Here is a 14832-nt window from a genome sequence, read left to right as displayed (position 1 = left end):
TTACAATCGTAGAGCCGGGTTTAGTGACGGCTATTAGGGGCAGATAATGTCGTTTGAAACGATTTTTAACTTAGGGGAGGTAACTAAGCGGAGTTTGCTTTCAAGTGGGGGAGGGGATGTAGGGGATGGGGGAAAGGAGGGGGTATCGTCCTTAATGACATCTGATAGTCTTTTAAAGCAAATATTTTCAGTGGCAGCATTGGTACTGTCGAATTCACAAATTATGAATTACTGAAAAGTAGAAAATAAAACAACTAAATCACGGCGTATGATACGCCGCGGGTCGGCTCGAATAAAAATAAAAGTCAGATGCGATTTGGCATCCAGAGTTATCCGCGGCTATGTAAATGGAAGTAAGTTATTGTTAGCACTTGGTATCCCTTGATTGACAGAGTTTCTTCCAGGCATCTTTTCGGGGAGGTCCCCCCGAAGAAAGTCTTCCGCCCCCTCCCCCCCCCCCCCCCCCCCAAAAAAATAATAAATGAAATTTATATAGAAAATATATACTTTTAACAGTGTCCCCCCCCCCCCCCCCCGAAGAAAGTCTGCCGCCCCCCCCCCCCCCCTCCCCCGAAAATTTCAAGTGCCCCCCCCCCCCCCCGGAGAAAAAAGTTCTGAAGAAACACTGGTTGATTGGGCGATCTAAGAGGTCAAGAGTACTACTTGCTTCAACAAGAGTTACCCGACCGATGAGTCATCCTGGCTGTAGAGAAACCTCATAGATGTCATGAAAATTCATCATCAATATTTATAATTGTTTTGGGAAAACATTTTCTTTTATTGGAAAACGACTTTTAAAGGCAAGATTACGATCGGGATATGTATCCTTCGGAAAAATCGAATAATTTATTTCAGCTTATACGTATCTTTAAAATGTATATATATATATATATATATATATATATATATATATATATATATATATATATATATATATATATATATATATATATATATATATATATATATGTATATATATATATATATATATATATATATATATATATATATATATATATATATACATATATATACATATATATATATACATATATATACGTATATATATGTATATATATATATAGAGAGAGAGAGAGAGAGAGAGAGAGAGAGAGAGAGAGAGAGAGAGAGAGAGAGAGAGAGAGAGGGAGAGAGAGAGAAAGAGAAAGAGAGTAAAGGTGTGAAAGAAAGCTGAGGATTGTGACCAAATATGGATTAGGAGGATTGGATGTCCTTCAAAGCTTGCACGTTGCCGAGTGTGATTAATGGTTGGGGTTTGTGTTCGATAATTGGGCATGCGAACAATCAACTCGACAGACGGCATTTGTCATGACGAGGCGGCTCAATGAGCTGACCCATCTGTTTTTTGGAAATGGTTTTGCCGTCAAGTTAATGCGCCATTACCCTTTGTTACCATTTGTTATCCTCTAATGCTAGTCTCGATAACCACACGCTGAACTTGTGTCATGGGCGTACACGGACAGAGGGGACAAATTACCTCCAGATTGGACAAATTTACCTCCAGATTGGACAAATTTACCTCCAGAGGGGACAAATTTACCTCCAGAGGGGACAAATTTACCTCCAGAGGGGACAAATTTACCTCCAGAGGGGACAAATTTACCTCCAGAGGGGACAAATTTACCTCCAGAGGGGACAAATTTACCTCCAGATGGGACAAATTTACCTCCAGAGGGGACAAATTTACCTCCAGAGGGGACAAGTTTACCTCCATAGAGACAAATTTACCTCCGGAGCAGAGGGGATAATTGATGTAATTGTTGAGAATTGTAAAGGGTTGAGTGTTTTATTAATGAGGGTCGGGATTTTTTCGTAGCATGTTTGTAAACTTTAAAAGCATTATGGATTGTAGCAACAATACGTAAAAATACTCACATAATGTAGTTAAATAATTAATAGTTAAATACGCGGTAGAAAAATAATTACAAATGACATGTAGGCACATCATTGTGTTTTGCATATAATTTTGGCCGTAGGCCCTTCCTTCGTCGGCTTTTCCTCGGTCAGCCTTGTTCATCCATGTTGTGGGTTGTCTGTTAATGACAGCCTTTCTACCGTGTCGGCTTTGATCCTATCCTTTGTTATGCAATGAGCGTGATAAATGAGGGAAATACAGGCAGTACTATTGTTGCGATGAGTTGAGGACAAAATTCACAATTCACATTCAAGTAAAACATCTTTCAGCTTTCTTCACGCTATTTCCAGTTTCTAAAACAACGCACATGAATTTATAAAGTCCTAATATTTCACACTAATTATACACACATTGTTTGCCATTCACTTGATGCGCAATTCTTTTTTCTACCATATTCTATTCAATTTAAAAAAAAAATAAGTAATTAAAAAAAGATTTAAAAATTATATCTATATCACGAGTAGCCAACTCCCATAGTCTTATACAAGTAGGCCTACCCGTTACAAGTGAATGATAGGCCTATATATTTTAAATGTTATACCTACTTGTTTGAGTATAAATTATGTATAAAATAGTTATTAGTCAAAACGTAATGTGCTCTGGAGTCTAAACACTGATTTAGGGGAGATCGCTCGTTCTTTATTTTTTCCTGTGGGTTTTTTTCCTACAATAATTTATAGATAAGTCTACCGAAGACTTAATATGGCAGATATAATAGTTGTTTGATGACCCCCTCACCTCGGCTACGCCTCTACACTGAGTGACAAAATAGCTAGGCCTAATCGTGGCTGCAATTTTCAAACAGTGCAATAACTGGCGGCTGAGTGGAATGGCAAAAAGTATATTTAAATGGTTTCACGCCAAATTTTTGCTCTCTTTCATTGCCGCGGCGGACTAGCGACATCTCCAACCTGGACTCAAAGGTGAGACTCCATCGGCAAGCTCAGATCTCAACTTAGTTACATACAAATGTAGCCAATTTACGTATGTTAGTGTTCAGCTTTCATTCAATGTGTAAAGTGGGCTTACAGTGTGTACGAGTGGCTGTTGTAATTATTCACTTGCTCGTTTGTCACTATGTTAGCTGATAATATCAAATAGCCTAGTTCACGATGTCGACTTTACTGTGTTAACAATTGTGTTTAAGGAAAAAATTTACGATAATAAATCTACTTTTAAAACTTAAAATTTTATAGGTAGGCCTATGTATTGTATTAACTATGTATGTAATACTAGGCACTAGGTAGTGGAAATGTTTTTGTTACGAAGTGACTACGCGTCTCACAAAGCGTGGCCCCTAAAGAATATACTACGCGTCTCGCAGGTTTGATTTGCCATCTTATAATTGAAAATGCTTACTTTTTTCATTTCTATAACATCCGCTGTGGTTGAGTCAACAGTGTACCAGCTGTAGTCTGACGTTCATAGACCCGGAGTTCAGAGTACGAACCCGGGGTTAGCTCGGCCTGTCTTGTTTTTTTTTTTTTAACATTTTTTTTCATATAGAAAATATGACGTAGACTATGATTCTTTTTTTTTTTTTTAAATAAAATTTCCAAACATCGTCACTGTCGTGATTGCTTGCTTGCCTTACGTTTACTGTCCAGTGAGTGGAAAATCTCACCACGGTCGCGAGGCTCACTGAGTTCAACAGGCCTAAAGCATACGTCATAGACGTTCACACGAGATCGTCTTTCTTCACTTCTCTCTTCCTCCCACCCCCCTCCCCCCTCAAGCAAATTGAATTTTTTTTAAGCTCACGTAGGATAAATAATATAGACTTAGATCTACTATCACGCATGCTAGGTAGCTAGGCCTAAAGGTTAAAGGACAGTTTGATTTAGCTAGGTTGCTGCTAGATCTAGATCTAGGACTATCATCTGACTCTGACCCATCTGACCTCACAAACTTTCATTGATAGGGACTTTGAGAAAATTTTCTGTACTTTTTTTTTTACAAGTACTAGACTCTTAGGTGTTGAAATAATATAGAGATCTAAATACACTTAAACTCGATCTAGATCTAGATCTATGTCAACATTAAATTGTTACCACGAAAAAAAAATCGGGCAGTCCTAATATCTGTTTTTTTTTAGATCGCGCGCAGTTGTAATTATTATTAACCGCTTGCTTGGTTGTAAAAATTTAAAAGTCTTAAACATATGAAATTTAAAAAAAAAAAATTTAGATTCTAGATCTACAACCCTTAAAAAATAGCCACCACCCCTAGATCCACGCAACGGGAAATAAAAAAAAAAACTTTTTAAAATGGGAAAACCCGATTTCTATTTCATGTCGTGTCTTTTTAGACTAATCTAGATTCTAGTTCTAGATCTAGATCTAGTTGTTCGTCGCTATTCTAAACGACTTACTCCCTGAAACTCTTACTTTACGACGGTGTCAATAATAAGAACATTAAATCATTTAAATAAACAGACTTCGCCCATAAAAAATAAATAAAAACAAACAAGGTAAAACAGGAAAAGGTAAAATAATTTTATATCTTATTAATTATATAAATATTAAATAGATCTAGATCTAGATATCTAGAATCTATGCACTTTTACTTCAGATTGACAGATACGTAAATTACTAAATTATACTAGAATCTAGATCTAGATCCAAATTCGGCCAAAGTTAGGCTAGTCATGTATGATGTGCAGAAGAGGTACTGATAAAAATTGCTTTAAAATGATTATATTTTCGGGTATTTTTTTTATAAAATAGTTAGGCCTATAGATTCTAGATCTAGATCTAGACAATTGAATAACAAATGACCATTAGGCGCATTAGGCCAAATGACGTCGTAAGCCCAAATGAATGACACATTACATTAAATAATAAATAGTATAGGCCTAAATTTCAATTCCCACGTTGTATTTTGAAATTTTGTTAACTAAGACCAAAATAATCGGGCAGTCCTGATATCTATTTTTAGTTCGTGTTCTAGATCTAGAGTAGAGCAACGTCACGTTCCACGCAAAGAAAATCGGCTAATAGTAGCCTAATAGTTATAGAATCTAGATTCTAGATCTATATTGAAATTCTAGTAGGTCTTGATCTAGAAAATCTAGATCTATGACTATATCTAGATCTAGATCTAGAACGAAAATCTAGTAACTAGATCTAGTCTAGATCTAGATATCTAGATCTAGATCTAGTACTAGATCTAGATCTAGATCTAGAATCTAGAAATCTAGTAGTAGCGCCTACACTAGAAGTAGAAAATCTGCAAATTGTCACTAATGAAATGTCAGATGTCACCATTGTAAATTGTTGTTAGTTTAAGTATTTAAGTAAGTACTACAACTACAGTGTAATTATTATCTATCGTTTTAAGTTTTAGGTGCGTAAAATGATAGTAAAATCGGCTGAGGTTAGTAATGTGCGGAAAAGTTGCCTCATTATCATTATTACTATTAGGGCTTTAATAGAAGTATAGAAGTATATTGTGATATAGATCTATTTGTTGCATATATTATAGATAAGTGAATAATAAACAAAAATCAATGGCTAAAAATATATAAAATTAATACTAGATCTAGGCTAGAAATTAACTTTAAACACTAAACAGCAGTGTTTGCAAGTAAGATGTGCTATAAACAGTAAACCATAGTGGTTTCCCCTGAATCTGACTTTAATTTTACCATATAGAATTACATGCCATTCAATCATTAACTAGCATCAATATTCGCATTGAGTTTTTGTTAACGCCAACCTCATGCCATTCTTAACATTTTATTTATTTCTTTGTTTTGTTTTTAATTGGAGAATGTGGTGTTTTCTTGGTGAAAACTTCCTGTTCCATCAAATATCTCGCAATCGCAACTAGCTTCATGCAGACGAAATAACTCATATCTTTTTTGGTGTGTTCCAAATGACTCATCTCGAAATGACTTTTTAGTTGAGTAGGTTTCATAGACTCATGACTGAGAACAACTTTGCACTGTACGAATTGTTTCTTCTCTATTCCATTTCCTGTGTTGTTGGTAAAGCCGAATTAGAAATTCTTCTAAATATTTTTTTTCCCATTGCTAGGGTTTAGTCTACCAGTTGGCGACCCCACAGTTTGTGAACCCATGGGTTAGACGTTTAGACTAAGTAAAAGAATAGGAATATTTTTAACTATTGTATTAGTATTACTAATAGTTTCTAGATTCTAATATAGTCATAATTATTAATTAATGTTTGTAATTAAGATATATTTCCTTTGGTTTAGCTGTCAACTGATTGAAAATGCCTAGCCTAATATTTCAATTATAACACATTTAGGCCCTAATTTATAACACACAATCGTTACTTTTGAGTCAAGATTAGAGTGCGATAGCTAACATTGAGATTTTTCTAGAAGCTCTGAGTTCAATTCTGAAGTTTATTAGAGACTTGCTTTATTTAAACATATTTAGGTCCAATAATTTTCATATTGCAAACATCATGAGTGTATTTTTATTTTAGAATCTTTTCTTGATCTAACTTTATATATATATATATATATATATATATATATATATATATATATATATATATATATATATATATTATATAGAGTCATGGAATGAATTGAATTTGTCATACTGTTTGTATCTGAAAGTAATATGCAATCATATGAAATGCTATTAATCTGTCGAGCCATACCATAAAGTGCCATGGAAGTTGTTTATGTAACATATTTTAAATAATGAAAATGTTTTCATACATAACAAATGTATACAAACATAATAAAGGAGGATATAAAAATTAAACTGGCTTCAAATAGTAGGCTATACAGCGTAGCTTGTATTTTTTGGAAATAAACCAACTTTAACTTAGTGAATATGCTCACAGATGTACAGAGCAGAGTTTCTTCCAGGCATCTCTTCGGGGGGGGGCAAAGCCCCCCCAAAAATTTTTTACCGCCCCCCCCGAACGAAATGAAATTTATATAATTTATATAGAAAATATATACTTTTAACAGTGTCCGCCCCCCCGAAGAAAGTTTACCGCCCCCCCCGAAGATTTCAAGTGCCCCCCCGGAGAAAAAAGTCTGGAAGAAACACTGGTACAGAGCCAGTCATAGGCAGAGGAGCTTTACTTTATTCACTTACTCTCTACACTGTGTTAATGCTAAACTCTTTTGGTTTTTTTAATTAATTACTAAACTTGTTACACTTACACTTGGATTGAATGGCGGTCTACGAGTGAAAAGGCACATTTTAATTTGATTTCCCATCCCAAATTCAGTAGGTTATTTGATAGGTTAGCTTAAATACAAGTTATCTAATCAAACACAAAATTAAACTAGATGTGAGTAATGCTTTCATCTGACCTAAAGTCAATACGACAAACAGTGGCAGAACTAGAAAAAAAGGGCCACCCCGCAAAAAAAAATTTCTGGGCCCCCCAATATATATATATATATATATATATATATATATATATATATATATATATATATATATATATATATATATATATATATATATATTATTAAATTTAGACAAATTACAACATGTCATGTGTGCATGTGCATTAGTCTGTTTTGAATTTATTTATTTATATTTACATTTAGAACTATTTTATTTTTTAATATTTAAAAAAAAATTGTTAATATGTTTGTTTACTGTAATAATGCCTAGAACTAGTTTTTTTTCAGCCAGTCAAAAGAATATAAAGCAAGAAAGCTTTGTATGTGTAATGGTTTCTCGTGTTATGTTTATTTTGATGTTTTTTCATATTTATATTATTTCTATATAATATATTACCTTCTTTTGTTATGTCATTCTTTAGTATGTATTTTTTAAAAATAATTAATAAAAGTAATTGCTTTTTAATTTGTTTAGTACAAATATATTAAAAGAAGCTTATGAGCACCCTTATTTAACTATTTAAAAAAGGGAAATAAGTCATGGAAGTGTTTTGAACGTTTGTCTATCTTTCACACTGCAGCTCAGGCATAGACATATATATCTTTTTATGCAACAGCATGTGTTAGCTACTGTATAACATAACTACTGTATAACATCGCTACTGTAGTAGATCTGCTTTTTTTATTTACAAAATCTTTTACCGTCTATCTTTCACACTACAGCTCAGGCATAGACATATATATCTTTTTACGCAACAGCATGTGTTAGCTACTGTATAACATAACTACTGTATAACATCGCTACTGTAGTAGATCTGCTTTTTTTATTTACAAAATCTTTTACCGTGAAGTTAAAAATGCAAGAAAATAAATTTTTTTTAACTAAAAAATTTATTATAGTCGGCTATGGGCCTGCCCCCCCCCCCTGCATTGCTGGGTATGGCGGCCCTGATGACAAACCTCCCCAACCTCCCCTCATTTTTTCATGCGCACTATTCAAATAGTTCTCTCTAACTCCTTTTGTACTCGCTTAATAAAATTAACATAGTGTAGAATTTTGCAATGTTAACTATTTTCATATCGGATGGAATATTAAAATAACTAGAAACTGTATAATATGATGATAAAAAGAAGTACAATTTTTTTAAAGAATCAATGTATAGGGTAAAATAAGACAAAAGTGGGGTAAGATCACAACCCCATAATGGTAGATCAAGCCTCTATAAAGAGTGAATACAACTTTTTAAGTTAATGCAGCTACGCTTTAATCTTTATTAATTATGTGTCTAAAATTCACTGTTTAGTAGTTTGCTTTTTTCTGCTTTTCAGATATTAGATAAATAGCTAAGAAGTCCACCTACAATCATGGATTCAGTCGGTTTTATTTTATTACTGGATCTACTACTTACATTGACGCTTGTGTCTGTGGGTAAGCAGTCTTTTGTTTTCTCTTTTTAACAAACCATGTTGTTGTTTTTTTTGTAATTATTATTATGGTCATGTTGTGTAGGGCTATTCTTATTTTATTTTATATATATATATATATATATATATATATATATATATATATATATATATATATATATATATATATATATATATATATAAATAAAATCTAGTTAGGTGTATATACTAGTAAGCAAGAGCAATTATATATAGCCTATATTCTGTATATCAGTATTTTAACAATAACAATTGTTATCAGATCAGGCTAAGCCTAGATCTGTGATCTAGATCTATGAATGTGTAGGCTTACTACTTTACTAAGATGTAGATCTACTAGACCTATTATAACTTAAAATTTTAAAAAGCAAAAATTAGCAAAAATGCTCAATTTGCTGAGCACTAGATTTAGTAGGCTGAGACCAGAAATCTATATAAAATGTTATATTTAATTTATTTTGCTCCTTCTTTAGATCATAAATAATTTGTATTCTTTTAGTAGGCCTAATCCACATATTAATAAGCAGTGTAAAAAGTGTAATGTAATTGTTATAACATACATTTGCATTTTATTGATTGACTAGGTTATAAAAATATATCCAAACTTTGATTTTTATTTTAAAAATATCTGATAAATTTCCTCTGTCTGCCTATACTTTTTTTCTGAGTTGCAAAAAAGTTATTGAATAAATGAGCTAAGTTTATAGGCCTATGTGACTCAACAGTGTTTAATAAGATTTTATACCACTGCCCTGCCTACACTACTAAAAGCCTGAAATCTATTAAAGTACCTTTGTCATATATTGTGAAACATTCCATTTGTAAGAGGTACAGGAAAGATCATTTTTAAAACTCACCTGGCCCTACCTCGAGTGCCATCTCCCTTAATGGCAAGTAGAGTATAATTCTTCTTAAGCACAGTAATACTTGCCACTTATAAAACTGTACTATTGTTAAGTTTTTTTCTGGCATTTAAAATGACTTAACCCAGGGAATTGTTCTCAAAAGTCGATAGTTATCTTACACATCTGATATAATAGGCTGTTATACAACAAGTGTATCCCAGACTACGTGACAAAATGGTCTAATGGTAGAGAGCTGGACTACTAACCTGTAGCTCTCAAGTTCGAATCCGGGTTCAAGTCAGTAACCCGTCTATGAGTCCACCAAGCTCTGATGGGTACCTAACTCACAATAGGGAAAGTAAAGGCGGCTGGGCATGGTGCTGACCACACTATTTCTTCATATGCAGAGGTCACAGACACAGATGAACTTCACCTGCCACATAGACCATCAGGTTGGAAGGGTAACTTTATATCCCAGACTATTAGAACTAGGAGATAAGGGTCTTGTATGTGCAGTCGTCTTATATACCGGAACATACATTACCTAAATTTTTTTAGTAGCTAAACAATGTAGCCTTTATTCTATTTTCAAAGTAGTGTTAGAATAATAATTGTGATTTTTCAGAAATATAATAAAACATTATGATCTAGCAACCATGCCTCATATTATACTTGTATACTACACTGAAAAATATCACAATTTATGTCATCAGTTGCAATTCTATTGATAATATGACAGATCAGTTTACAAGAAAGTCATGTTTAAACCTATTTAAAATCTAAACTAATATAAATTTTCTTTTAATTCTTTTAATAGATAGCACAAAGCTTGAAGATAAAATTAAAGATGGACGCAAGGCTGAGAAAGGTATTTTAGAGATAATTAGTTTGTGGATGTCTTGTTTTCATGTTCAATAATCAAATATTTAAATCTCATTATATATTACCTGTAATTGAAATTTGTGCAAAGATCATTACTTACTTCTTAGTCAAAACTTTAAAAGTTTGTCATGTTTTGTTTTTTATAGCTAGATAAGCTAAATATAGATTTTTATTATAAAGATTCATTAAAGTTAAAAATACATTTCCAGGCCCTAGTTGTTTAAATAACATGATTCATAAAGTGCTTCACAAGATTAATAAATTAACTCTAAATATATTAGTGAGCAATTTGTTTTGTTTTTTTCTCAATAGATGTTTCATGCAGTTCCACTAATTTATATTATAAAGAGCCTGTAACACAAGATCCTTTTATTGTGGTACAAAGTACACTCTGTTTCATGGATAAAGATGAAACTGATAGAAGTATTCCATTTTTTATTTGCGACTCAAGTTGTATGAACTGTATCAAAGTGAGTATGATTTTATAATTAAATTATGTTGTGCTTCAATAATAATGTTTTAAGAATTTAAAGTTAGAAGTCAAATATTTTTTTTTTCTAAATGGTTTTTAATAAACATGTTACGACTAATATTTTTACATATACCTATGATCTGATGCAGACTAACTAGAATTTTGCTTTGTTTCTTTGTACTTTGAAAAATAGTATGTGCTCCATACTTCTCGTCCTCTGGAAGTAGGGGGTCATACAAAATTAGTCCAGAATAAATAAAATACATTTCATTACTGCTAAATTACTTCTAAAAATTATAATTATAAAGACGCAAAAATATCCAGCAAAATCTACACAGGTATCTGAGAAAAGGAATATGCTCAAATAACAGCTTAGCTGTAATGCTGTACATGTTAACTATTTGAACTGCCATCTATCTACTATAACCTAGCACTTGCAATATACATCCTAGCTGTTAGCTAACCGTGTACTGTCCTCTCTTCATTATTCCTCACAAGTGCTTGATCTGGTCGGAATGGAAAATAGAGAATTTGTGAAACCTCAATAAACTGATTAGCCAGATATACAGCCTATCTACCACTCACTCTTTTGTCATGCTGACTATGGTCTCAGTCAATACTGTGTTTTAAATGACAAGAGTAGGTCTATATAACAGGATATTGCTGTAGTTGGTGACTATTATGGCTTGAAAGGTGCCGTCGACTAGCAGAACTCACGATTGCTAATTGAAAATTTTCTAGTTCTGACACTGGGCTCAAGTCAGTAGGATGTCCCTGATCCCACCCACCTCTGAAGGGTACCTGAGAGGTTAGGAAAACAAACAGCTGGGCCACGTTATTGCCTATATGCCGAGGTCATTGAAACAGATGAACTCTACTTCATCTGTCCCATGTATCTTGGGTACAAACTATAAAAGAAGATGATGTCATGTAGGTGGCCAGCTTATCTTACCAAAACACCAGTATGACATAACAGAATTCATTCATACAGATGGGAGATAATGCCTTTTACAAATCTACACTAACCAAAGGCCAACTGTCAATTAAGATACTTCCCAGAAATCTTCAATCAAAATAACAGCTTAGTTAATAGATCCAATTATCACAAAATGATAAAGATAAATAGTAAAAGAATAAGTTTACATTTACCTTATGGTCTGGTTGTTAACTGAGGCCATTTAAGCTTACATAAAGAGTTATGTTTTTATCTAAGTTTCTTCCTTTTGTGCTTTAACAATGTCAATAGCTGTTATTGATGTAGATACATTAAATGCAGGAAGTAAAAACAATTTTTCATAAAACTGTACTCAATGTGGAAACAGTTGAGAAAAACATTCTTCATCTGATATAGCATTTAGGCAATGAACTATAGAAACATTTTTTTCTGCTGGCATTCTTAAGTGTTTTTGTGGGGAAATTAATTGGACCCACTCTAGAGCAGGTCAATGGACCCACTCTGGAGCAAGTCATTGGACCCACTCAAGAGCAAGTCATTGGACCCACTCTAGAGCAGGTCATTCTAGAGCAAGTCAATGGACCCACTCTAGAGCAAGTCAATGGACCCACTCTAGAGCAAGTCATTGGAACCACTCTAGAGCAGGTCATTGGACCAATTCTAGAGCAAGTCATTGGACCCACTCTAGAGCAGGTCATTGGACCCACTCTAGAGCAGGTCATTGGACCCACTCTAGAGCAGGTCATTCTAGAGCAGGTCATTCTAGAGCAGGTCATTGGACCCACTCTAGAGCAGGTCATTGGACCCACTCTAGAGCAAGTCATTGGACCCACTCTAGAGCAAGTCATTGGACCCACTCTAGAGCAAGTCATTGGACCCACTCTAGAGCAGGTCATTGGACCCACTCTAGAGCAGGTCATTCTAGAGCAAGTCATTGGACCCACTCTAGAGCAAGTCATTGGACCCACTCTAGAGCAAGTCATTGGACCCACTCTAGAGCAGGTCATTCTAGAGCAAGTCATTGGACCCACTCTAGAGCAAGTCATTGGACCCACTCTAGAGCAAGTCATTTGATTTGCCTGCGGTCTAAAGCTTTTAACATATCTGGACACATAGTCTCCTTACATCAGTTGATTTTGTTAATTTTCTCTGTTATTGATTTGTGATTTTTTGGCAAAATTTTGTAGTAAATGTAATGGTCTATATCTACTACTATAAGACTTTTTCTTCTTTCTTTTCAGCACTGTATTGTAAATACTGCTAACTGCAAAGATGGTGAAAATATGGTGTGCAACTGTCAGAAAAATTCTGAAAATGGAAATGTACTTATTAATGTAAAAGTGCCCATTCCTGATACAGAGCAATGTTTATTAGGACAGCTAAATAACAGCTATCCCAACAACAGCTTGTTAAATATCACAAAATCGCTGCAAGTTAGAAATGGTAAATGTTTACTTTTAATTGGGAACTATTTTTAAGTCCAGTTTATCTCACTTCACAGTCACCTATTCCCTGTTGGTAAATTTCAACTGTTGAATACTTAAGGCCTTAAGGACATAATTGAAAAAAAAATCTCAATTCAAAACCACCATCCTAGCAAATCACGGTTTCTAAATTAAGAAGTACTCTATTACACCACAGAACTAGTAACAATTAAATCCAGACAGTTGTTATTAAAGCCAAAAAGTTTTGATTAAAATACAACTCTTGGTAAAACTGATAGAAAATTTTGCAAACTTAAGTTTGTCTAGGAAAAAATGATTTACTTTATAATACAGGTTATTGTATCTCACCAAATTTTCTGATGTATAGTTTCCAGTTAAAAACTAAGTTTTATATTATATTAATACTTTTTTTTTGACATTAGGAATGATTATAACAATCAAAGTATTAAAACATCAAAGGTTATAAGTTTACTTTACTTTATAATAAAATTAAACTGTCAAATTTAATTTTTAGATGCCTTATCTTTGCTCTGTGTGGTAGTATAAATGAATGACCACTAGCTTCATAGAGGTTTATTTTGTTTAAAAATATTTCTATACAATATCAAAATATAATAGGGGAATATCATCATTAAATTATTTAATTTAGTCAAAGATATTCATGATTACGTTTTTATGAACTATGCCCTAACTACTATTCTATATAATATTTTGAACATTTTTTTGCTTTATTTATATCTATTGGTAGATTGAAGACTTTGAGATTTGCAATAAATATAATTCACCCCCCTCAGTTGAAATTGAAATAATTTTTTTTCAAATTGTAAGAATAAAGGATTAAAGTAATTTCATGCATACATTGGTTTTTCAATTGTCTTCCATCTTCTATTTAATAGATAGCACAAAGCTTGAAGATAAAAATAAAGATGGACCCAAGGCTGAGAAAGGTATTTTAGAGATAATTAACTTGTGGTTGTCATGTTTTCTACTATGTTCATTAATCAAATAGTTCAATCTTACAATATATTACCTATAATTGCCTATACAATGTCAAAAAAATATAATAGTAGGAGAATATCTTCATTAAATTATTTAATTTAGTCAGAGATATTTATGATTACATTTTTTATGAACTTTGCCCTTACTACTATTCTATATAATATTTTGAACATTTTTTTGCTTTTTTTATATCTAGTCGTAATTGTAAGAATAAAGTATTAAAATAATTATGTGCATACAATTGGTTTTTTAATTGTCTTCCATCATTTTTCCATTTAGATTGCCCACCGAGTGGTGAAAAGAAAGTGAACATGACTGGAGGTAAAAAGACAATATTTGTGCATACTTAAATATGTATTTAATTAAAATCAAATTGGATGTAAAACAGAAGCAGTATCTTTACTATATATCTCATTGAAATAAATTTAAATGATATTTTAGTTTATTAGTCTGGCACAAAAACTTAAAGGTAGAGAGACTGGAAAAATGCGCAACTGAAAACTGCACACAAA

The sequence above is a fragment of the Physella acuta genome, unplaced genomic scaffold (genome assembly GCF_028476545.2).
Source record: "Physella acuta isolate Inbredline_101_S28 unplaced genomic scaffold, ASM2847654v3 ptg000469l, whole genome shotgun sequence".
Lineage (NCBI taxonomy): Eukaryota > Metazoa > Mollusca > Gastropoda > Physidae > Physella > Physella acuta.
Note: the sequence above shows the minus strand (reverse complement) of the source record.